Source organism: Nelumbo nucifera, chromosome 1 (assembly GCF_055504915.1).
Source record: "Nelumbo nucifera cultivar China Antique chromosome 1, China Antique-T2T, whole genome shotgun sequence".
Classification (NCBI taxonomy): domain Eukaryota; kingdom Viridiplantae; phylum Streptophyta; class Magnoliopsida; order Proteales; family Nelumbonaceae; genus Nelumbo; species Nelumbo nucifera.
The window spans coordinates 173,864,834-173,875,916 of NC_142649.1; the positions used below are offsets into that span (position 1 = coordinate 173,864,834).

The 11,083-nt window shown below is 35.9% G+C and overlaps 1 pseudogene across 1 annotated transcript; it reads left to right on the top strand.

Annotated features, from left to right (window-relative positions):
- The first annotated feature begins 725 nt into the window (after positions 1 to 725).
- On the top strand, positions 726 to 3,617 carry LOC104596381 (uncharacterized; annotated as a pseudogene). The gene is made up of 2 exons (XR_016080670.1): positions 726 to 2,538; positions 2,687 to 3,617. The product of XR_016080670.1 is annotated as an uncharacterized LOC104596381 (transcript).
- The last annotated feature ends 7,466 nt before the right edge of the window (positions 3,618 to 11,083 follow it).

The following is an 11,083-nucleotide window of genomic DNA, read 5'->3' on the forward strand; positions in this document are numbered from 1 at the left end:
AATTCAATACTCTAACTTTCAAAATGTGCCAATCTAGTACGTGTTGTTAATTAGTTGTTAAGTGGTATTTGAAAATACACAAATTTTCTTTGAGTGTCATCTGATTTTCTTTATCGATCATCCAAATTTTGACAAAAAATTAACAATAACAAATCTTTGCCTCTCCTATTCAAGAAAGTTAGAGTCACCATAATGCCTATTGAGACGTGACCCTAACTTTCTTGAATACAAGAGAAAAAGATTTGAGACTTCAATTTTTTATCAATATTTGAATGACACTCAAAGGACATTTGTGTCTTTTCAACTGCTACTTAACGACTTGTTCAAAGGGCATTTATGTCTTTTCAACTGCTACTTAACGACTTATTCAAAGAGCATTTATGTCTTTTCAACTGATACTTAACAATTTATTCAAAAGACATTTGTATCTTTTCAACTGCTACTTAACGACTTGTTAACAATAAGTACTAAATTAACACATTTTGAATGTTCGGATACTAAATTATCGCTGAAGGTATTAATGGGGAATATCCCAACATTAGCTATGTTGGGATAAAGGAAGAAAAACTTGACCTCGAGCCCATGTATTGGAGCCCAGTACATGCTACTGGATGTAGGTTGACCAAAAAGCCGGCCCATCCCGCAGCTTTTTGTAAGCTCTTGTAAGCTCCTCCAAGGGCCCATGTGGTTCCGGATCTCCTACAAGCAAAATACTCTGCTCATATAACATCTAGCCGTACATTGGAAATATCTTCCCGGGGAGAGATGTTTCCACTTTCCACTTCACAACATGCGGCAGGATTTCTCATGCTTTCAGAGACTGTGTGCAGTGTTTACTCCCGAAGCAGGAATTCCGTCGCCATGACTCGTGAACTTCAACTGACGTTTTTCCTTTCGAATTCGTCCATTACCCTATTGCGCGTTCTTCGTTTCTGCGCTAAATCGCAGACACCAGCAGATCATACCTCATTAAAAAACAGATTTATTTTTTTTCACTGAAACCCAAACCCTAATTTTTCGTCTACTCATTCTCATTATTCTTTATAGTTTATACATGGATTTCTTCAAAACCGTATTCTCAGACGATCCAGAACCAGAACCCTCGGATAACAAGAACCAATCGTCGGTGTCGGGGTCCCCTAAAAGAGAACCGGAGGCAGAAGCAGAAGGGGATTCAGATCACGAAGCTCTACTAGAGGAACACGATTCAAATCCTAATCCTAATACTGATTCTTCAGTAGGTTCTGGTTGGAGTTTCGGTGGCTTCATTAAAACTTTCGCAACAAAATCTGAATCAGTTCTCCAAACGTACCGTCGTGATTTAGAAGAATTCAGTTCTGGCCTTAAGAAGGAGACAGAGGCGATCCGTGAAGCTACCAGTCGCGCCGTAAAGGAGCTTCCGGCGTCGATCGAGGCCGGAGCGTCGGCTGCACAGGAATCGTTCGAGTCAGTTGGGCAAGCCATTGATGTATTCGGAAGCACCGTGTGGCGCGGGACAGCAGAGATCATTTCCCACGGTAAGGATTCACTTCTCGCTGCTGAATCTGAAAGCGACTCTTCTGACAGTCAACATTTAAATAATCAGGCCTTGAGTTCAAGGCGGTATGGTAGATTCGAAGCGCAGGCTCGTGCAATTCAGATCAATTTGAATACTTACTCGGAGGAACCCGATGATTTGGACGACTTCAATAAGTGGAAATCTGGGTTTTTAATTGAAGAGATGGCCGAAGAAATTGAAAAATTATGCAGTGACAATGGGGTTATGGAGGGAATTTATGCGAAGCTTGTTCCCAATGTTGTTGATCATGAGACATTTTGGAGTCGCTATTTTTACAGGGTTTACAAGCTTAAGCAAGTGGAAGATGCTAGAGCTAATCTTGTAAGGAGAGTAATTTCTGGTGAAGAGGAGGGAAGGTTTGAGTTGGGACGTGGATGATGACGATGGCGAAGAAACCAGTGCATCGAATTTGAAGACTGGTACCACGGAGAATAAAGCACCAGAGAAACCTGTCGAGGAATCACAGGTCGGAAGTTCTGAGGTTGTTTCTGAGATGGAAGAGAAGAGAACTGACAGAGAGGTTGGTGAGAGAAGCCAAATTGTGGAATCTGTTAGTGATAATGCGTCTTCTGAGATAGTCTTGTTGGAAGGAAAGGCAGACATGACTCGATTTCATAGTGATGAATCGGTTGCCAAATCTGATGAGAAGATCAGTGAAGGGAAGGCCGACCATGGTGAATCTTGCAAAGACAGTGACTTTTCGGTTGTCTCAAGCCAGCCATTGATGCCCGAGGAGGAGGACATTGGATGGGATGAGATTGAAGATCTTGGCAGTAATTTTGAGAAAAAAGTAACTGTAGGTGGGAGCCCCAATAGAACTGATATACTTAAGCGGTTTAGTGCTGCAGATGAAGAGGAAGATTTAAGTTGGGACATTGAAGATGATGATGAGCCTATTAAACCATGATCGAACTGATACTAGGATAAAAGTGGTTAAAATGCGTTTCATTGTTTTCTGCCCCCTATGGGAATTCTTCCAGGTGTTTATGTGCATCTTTTGATTATGGTTGTTTTGTCAATTTTACTTCGTTTATGATAGTGGGGATTGGATTACTAGCACTTCTTTCAATTCTCTTGGTTGTTCAATTTGGAAAAAAAAATCATGGACATTCTTCCTGTCTTTAGCAGAGATTGAGACTCAAGCTGGGGAAAGGGGATAGATTGCTTCTTTGGAAGGATCCTTGGTGTGGGCAATCCACTCTCTCAGATCAATTCCCACAGCTTTTCCAGATTGCAGAACCCCAGGATGCGTTTATCTGGGAGTGTTATGAAATTAATGAAGGCTCTGTGATCTGGTGCCCTTCCTTCAGAAGGAATTTTCAAGATTGGGAGATTGAAAGCTTCACTGAACTTCTGGAGCTGATTTCCCTTCAGTTTCAGCCCCTAGATCGACTTGTGGAAGATAGCTGGGTATGGAGTTGGAGTTCAGATGGCCAATTTTCTGTGAGATCTTTTGTTAGACATTTGTCTAACCTCAGTCCAGCGGATTTCCCAGCTGCTAAAGTTTGGAATTCTTTAGGTTAGACAGATGTTTAACTAAAACACATTTGTTAAAAAGAGGTATGCAGATCGAGGGATTAGTTTGTATGCTATGTGGTCAAAATCAGGAAGACAGCAGCCATCTGTTCACCCATTGCTCTGTCTCAACAAAAATCTGGAATCACTTTCTTTCAGTACTGTATATTAGCTGGGTCATACCAAGCACTGTGAAGGAGCTGCAGGGACTGTCAAAGCTTGCAGGAAGCATCTGGGAGACCATTCCGGCTGCTGTTATTAGCTCTATATGGACAGAGAGAAACAAAAGGGTTTTCTGTAACACTTTCAAAGATTCAGAAGATCTTATTGCTTTTGTCTTTGGAAAACTCCTGTCTTGGGTCTCGGCTATCAAGGGGTTTTTGACCACCCAATTGGGGGCTAGGATGGGTTCTGGGGATTTCTGGAATTTGTAATGGCTTGAAATCCATGCTGTCTCAACCCAAAAGATATTTTTGGGGGGACTCTCTTGTATTATTATCTCCGATTTAATAAAATTTTACCTTACCTTTAGTAAAAAAAAAAAGCAACCATAACAACAACATTACAAAAATAATATGACTTCTGCAAAAAACTGGTTACTGTTATTGAACTTACCCTGTTAATGTAAAACACTTGGACTAGTTGGTTCTTTGTTCACATGTTTGTAGTCAGTTCTGCTTCATAGCTAAGATGGAAATTTTAACTCTTCTTCTAGTGGGTTTGGTTTTTTGTTCAGAAACTCAGCAGGTTCCTTTCTTTTTGGTAAATGTGGCAAGTGTAAAGTGATTTCTGCTCTGTGTGCTGTAGTCTTTGCCATTAGACAGTGTTATTTTTCTGCTGTACAGATGGGTTTTGAGAACATTGTGGTGGAATGTGACAATGTCTATTATTAGAACCTTAGAAGCTAGATCTTTTGAGCTCCATCTTCGGGTGTGGGGTTTGCTGCATGATATTTATAATCTGTTGCCCAGTGTTAGCTCCTTCAGTTTTTTGTGCAGGCAGGCTAATGGTTCTGCTCATGTTCTGGCAAGCAAAGTGCCTCTGGTGTGGAGGCTAGTTGGTGCTCTCCTCCTAGCTGGCTCGCTCCTTCGATCTTGGAGGACAGCAGCTCTTAGTTCTAGTGTTGTTTGTTGTTTTTTCTTTTCTTTTCTTTCCTTTCTTTTCTCTGTTTTCTCTTCTTTTCTTGTCTGTTAGTTGTTTCACTACCAAAAAAAGCATTGTAGACAACAGCAACATGGCTTCTACCAAAAAACTAATTAGTGTTATTGAACTAGGGATGAAAACTATTTTTCATGTCAATAGGTCGTGATACACCAACATTTTCTTTTTTGTTTTTGCTATATATATTGTATTTCTTTACAAGGTTTTCACCATTCAATTATGGTGGAGTTTGTTTCCACATTCTTGTATGCTGTGTTTGGTTGGACATAAAAACTGTTGCAAAAAAGTTATTTTAGAAAAATATAATTTTCTGCTGTTTGGTTGCCAGTAAAATACTAAGGGAGGCAAAAAAAAAAAAACTATCCAAAACTAGAACAGGTATGCAGTAAAATAATTTGCCTCATTTGAGAGTGCAAGTCATTTTACCTAGAGTCTTGGATGCTTCCTTGAATCATTCTTATTCAATAAAACTTTTGATTTCATGGAAGTCTCTCTTTTCCACCTAAACCTAAAATCTAGTGGTTCATCCCATTACCCTATTTTCCGAGTTTATTTCTAAGTTACTCTCAAACATTAGAAAGTTTAATAAAAATATTTATTTTACCAATTATTTTTCATTCCAATATTTTAACTGCCAAAATATTTTCTGGTATCCAAATGGAGCCATGATAACAGATGAGGTTATGATTGGCATCAATTTCTCTTGTTTCATAAGGCATGGGGGGTTGTTTGTTATTTGCATTTTTTTTGACTGGATCATTTTAGTTTCTTGCACAGGATGAAATCTTCCATTTTTCGATGGTAGAAGCCATTATGAAGTGTTCATTGCATTGATGTTTTGGTCTTGGAGATTGTTCTTTCATTCTTTTCATTATTTAATGATCAAAAGGTTGCATTTTCAGTTAGGAATACTTTCTTATTGCTTCTTGATTGGATAAATTACAATAGTGTTTTGTATTTCCTAAATAATGTGTCGTTTTCTTTACTGAAGGTGTTTATATTTTCATCCTACTGGCCATTATTCTACTGTCTATATTTTCATTCTCTTTGTGTATAAAATTCATTTGTCTTTCCCATGAGTATCTGGTGAAAATGAAAGGATAGTTTCACTGTGATTTGTACCATTGGGTATATAATTGTTCAATTATCATCTTTAGAACAATTTTCTGAGGCCTTCATATTTGTTCCAGAAGTTGTGATGTGCAACATTCTGATGGAATAACCCCAAGGGCATTGTTACTCCAGCAAGCTTTTGAGATTCCAAACTGGAGGTTTTTAAAGAAATCAGGTATTTCAGCATCTCTTGCCCTCTTTGATCTGTTTTGAATCGTTGCCCTGGTAGGGGTGCCAAATGGATGGGATGATCAACCCGTCTACTAACCATCCACACCCACTAATATCCTGTATTTTTAATATCTACATGGGCTGAGACCCAACCTAATCCACCCATTTTGACCCATTTGAATAGTTAAAACAATCTAAATAAATCATTATTGCCACTGCCCCTACCTTTTTGGCTCAAACAAATACAAAAGTTGGACTTCATTAAAAGTTTGATTTTTTTTTGATAGGTAAAAATTGAGGCGAGGGTGATATGCATGGCTTTTTTCATGTAGAAAACCCAAATGAATACCCTAACCAAGACCTTTTTATTTGACCCAATAGATGACTCAACCTATATTCAACTCACATCTGAAATGGGTGGATTATAAGTGGATTGGTTAGGTGGGCCAGGTGGGTTGAGTCTGAAGTTGCCACCCCCTAGCCCCTTGAAATTCCTGGGCCTCAAACCGTGAATTGTAAAGTTTCAATTAGATATGAGCTACTCTGTTCGGTTGTTGGCTGATTTTATTTATACCTTGCTATCTGATTTTATGGTGGTAAGGAATTTCATTTTAATGAATACAATCAAACTCAGTGGACTAAAAATAGGATAGACATTCAGACATGTGTGGATTCAGTGTTGCTTCTATAAAAAGGCCATTATGCAATGTTGGTCCCAGCTACCCAGGTCTTGGGAGGGGTGGACCAGATACAGGCCTAACATTCTGCATTTTTAGCATGAAGTAACCAGTCTCAGACCTCAAACCTGTGTTTTCATTCTTGTCATCAGGTAGGCCTCTAACCCCTTCACAGTGGCGTTTATGTCTATTACTTTTTCTTTATTTTTTAATTGTCTTTCTCATGGTAAAAGGGTAGAGAAAAAACAAATGATTGCACTACCTAATTCTGCTGTAAATGTAGACTGGTCATTTTGACTTTATTCTTAGTGTTCATACCTTTTCCATTTGCAATTTAGTCCAAAAGCTCTCTTTCTCTGTTTTTGGTTGCTTGAATTTATGATCATCTCTTTTTATTTATAAATTACTGATCCCATTTATCTATGATGTGTTTCGTCTGCTTCATTTCTTATGTCTATTTGCTGTTAATTTCTTTTCTTTTACACAGTTTAGTTGATTTGTAACTCTAGTTCTTTTTAGTTTGCTATCATGTTTTTTTTTTTGCATAGTTTATACGTGGACTCTCTCTCTCTTTCTCTAACACACACAACAACAACAATGTATAAAAGACAATGTCCTCTCTTTTCCCCAATGATGGTTCTATTTCATCTAAAGGGTCCTCTTTGCTTGAGGCTGAAATGAAGGCCTCTATTTGGTCTTCTGACCTGTTGAAGATGTTTTCCCATGTGAGAAGGTTATGTTTTTCCCCTGATCAGCAACATCAAACATAGAATTTTAGTGACGGGAGAAAAATCATGCATTCCAAAAGATTGGAACAGAAGACATGCAGCAAAGCTGAAGGCTGACACACCTGCATCATAATGTCAAACAAGTTATAGATGCAATCTCAAGCCGGGTGTGCCTCACACTGAAACATCCTTTTTCACTCTTGCCCTTGCTAGAGAATCCACAATACTGTTGGGAGTTCTGGAGCTCAAGTGAAAGAGCAGTTAATATCAGTTGCTAAAACCTTTATTTCCCTGATCAAGTGCCTTAGGAGCCAAGGTCCCTGTGCCCCTGAGGATAGCAATGTGAGAAGGTCCACTCTTCCTTTCCATTCTGGGCCAGAAGTTATACCTTGTGCAGCTGTGAAGAAAAATTTCACCTTAGTCATGATTACCAATGCAGAAAAATAAACCTAACTTAGAACACAAATTTTGATTATCTCCTTTTTGAATAATGATCCTCTGACCTGTGTGAATTTTTTGCTATTAGTTCAAGCTCTGGTATCTTTATGGCTTACATGTTAAGACAATTGTAGTGAGGCCTTGTCATCCTGTGATCATTGTTTGTGTAATGTAATTTTGCAAATGCTTGATTGCAAAGTAGGAGCATTTTCAATTAGGTTTTATTCTTATTGGATTCTTTTATTTCTGCTTCTTTTTCATATGTAAGATGGGCAGCATGCGAGCTAGCCCATACAACCCTTGTTTGTTTTTTTGATTGGCTCCTGTTTTGTTGGCCCTTTAACCTTCTGGTAGCTGAACCAGCCCTTGTGCTTTAGTTTCACCTGGTGAGGGATAATATTTAGAAAAATGGTAATTATATAATTTCTTAATCTTGCAAACCTTACAAATCCGTCTTATATTACTAATTGTGGACCCACCTCAAATGAAACAATGTTCAAGATGCATGGTGTATAGTGGAATGGTGAAACAGGATTCATTTAGTGAGTTCCATATGGTTGGGATAAGTCTTTGTTGAGTATTTTTGAAGGATCTAACACGACCTCATAGGTAGTATAGAAATGATTTTAAGGCTCATAATTAATGGATATGACACGGAAAAGAGCTGGCGAAACAGGATTCACGTGGCCCACCCCATATAGTTGGGGATTAGATGATGATGATGTCCATGATCATGATCCAACACAACCTCAATTTGTTTGTTTGGTACACATTCACCCATCTGGCCCATTACATAATTGGGAATTCAGGATCACTTCACATTCGTGGGTGGGGTCAAACAAGTGACTTTTGAAATTCTTCTTAGGGTAAATTGCTAAAACCTCTCCTGAAGTTTGGTAATTGCATTTACCTCTCTTGAACTTTCCAATATAGTTGCAAGTAGACTCCCTTTGTTACAATCCTTTAACAAGAGGCAGAAAACTATCCAAAATACCCATGAAATTACTATTGAGGTTGGTTTCTACAAAAAAACAAGAACAATAAAATAAAGAGAATTTAAAAGTTACAGTTTATCTTTGAGCAATTGATATGAAGGATTAGTATGGAAGGAGTACAAATATAAATTTGTAGAATGCAAAACCTTGCATTTTGTATTTTTTTTATGTATTGTATTGTATATATTTGTATTTGCATTCCTTCCAAACTGAGTCGAAGGGAAATTGGAAAATAAATCAATTTTAGAAAAGAAATTGAAAGGGTTTGGGATAACGATTAATTTGAAGAGAAAATTTGAAAAATAAATATTTTGGTAAAAAGTAACTGCATGAGTATTTTGGACATTTTTATGCCCCTTTTAGAAGATTTTAACAAAAGGGGTTTATTTGCAACTGTCACGAAATTCAGGGGAGGTGATTGCAATTATCAAACTTCGAGGTTTCAGCAATTTACCCTTCTAATGACAATTTGTTTGTTAATTTTCATCTAAGTTAGTAACTTCCAGAGTACAAGACCTTTTCATTGTTTAGACTTGAAAAGAAACAATGGCCTTAAAAGACAAGGTTCAAAGTATCAATGCGTGGGGGCTTCCCGATACGCCCTTACAGGAGGTGTTTCGTGGTCTCAACTCTCGACCCATTCAAAGAGTGAACGGACTTTAAATCAACCCTTCTAAAACAGATTAAAAAAAATGAAAAAAAAAAAAAACTGTCAACAATGCCCGGTTGTATCGATAATTTTAACCTTGCCTAAAGAGAGAAAATTTTTTTGACATGTTTAATTGCTGGATATGGTAAATTGGTAACCTCCGGAGTATGAGACTATCTTTCTCGTTGTTCCGACTTCAAAACAAGAAATGGCCCTAAAGAGTAAAAGAGACAAGATCGCTCCTCCGGACATGGTAATGATGCAATGCTTATACAATTCTGCCTGGTTATGACGTCTTAATTTTGGATTCTGCTACCTTTTTAATGTTAGTTTGATATGCTAAAAGTGAAACATAGGTGTTGTTAGATGCACTTCTCTTTCCAAATGTCAAAGAAGTCGATTGTATGTAATCTTGTCTATTCAACTTTTGAATGATCAAACTGTTACTATGTGTTTGGTTTGATTGAAAGTACGAGGAAAATTCGTTGAGAAAGTAAACTTTCTCTCAACTCAACTCTGTTTCTTATTTTCTATCAAACCAAACAAAGCCTTGGTTTGAGATGCTTCCAGGTGTACTGGCAATTTTAGATTGCAGTTTTACATTTTATAGACAGACTAGTGGGGACCTGTGTGATGCTTGGGATTTTTTAAGCGAAAGCTAAATAATAGAAAGGGTCATTTACTAAAACACTCTCTATTGTTTCATGGATTTACTAAAATCTACCATATAGTATGTATTTTATTAAAATACCACTTATAATAATGGATTTAATCAATTTTCCATCAGTTGATAGTGGAAAATGAAAGTGTCAACCCTAATGTTCATTTAAATAAATTTAATCAAAAGAAATGGGCAACCAATCTATTGGCTATATTTGGTCAATTCTCTTTTCTGTACAAAAAGTGTTAAGGGTATTTTTGGAATAAAAAATCATGGGCCCAATGAAAAAACAAACACTCCTTAATAATTATTCATAAGAGTAAATTATTCATAGTCAATTTTCATGACCCTAATAGAAACACATAAGAGTATACAATTGTTTTATATTTTCAACTTTTTAAATAATTAATGATTATTCATACTTTATATACAACTTTTAATAAATTTTTTATAATACAAAAATAACAATAATTAATTTCAGTTAGGTTTATTCATCAAACTGATGAAACTGACCTACCTGATCAACTCGACCTGAGTTGGTCGGTTTTTTAATATTTTAGGTTAGTTTTGGTTCAAAAATTTCTCAACTCGACCAAGTTGGATCAGTTTCGCTTTGGTCATTTGTAAACCAACAAAAATCGGATGACTTGACCATTGATATGTGTTAATATTTTATATTTTAAATATAATTTTTAATATAGAAAAATGGAAAAATTTCTATGTCTAAAAAGTTTTATATCATAAATTTATTTTTTAACAATTGCACTATAGTTTTTAAAATTTAAATTTAATTTTTAAGTTTAAATCTTTTGAACAGACTGACCAAACCAAAAAGCTGACTGAAACCAATACAACCTGAGTGGGTCGGTTTTCACAAATGGTCAGTCGGCTTCAGTTGACCAACTCCCCAACTTGACCAGGTCAAATTGGTTGACCAAACAACCTACAACCGAATCAAACCAACTCATGAACACTCATAATTTCAGCTAAATCAATAGTCTCATGTTTGATAAATAACAATAATTTAATCTCCAACAATTATTGAAAATTTATAGTAAAAATACACAATTATTGAAAATAATTGACAATAAAAAATACAATAATTACTAAAAATATATTAAATTAGTCAATAAATAATATAATCTCTAATAAATATTAATCAATAAGTTATAATAAAAATACAATAAGTACAATAAACAAAATTTAAAAATTTCTATAATATTAGTTTAAACCCAACAATTAGTGAAAGTTTTCTGTTAAATAACAAAACAAAAATAAATTTATACATAATTATTGAAAATACATTTATCACAAAAATATTAAATAATTACTAAAATGCAATAAATATTAATATTAGTATATATAATTATATAATAAATATATATTAAGAATTTAAAATTATTATTAATAAATATTA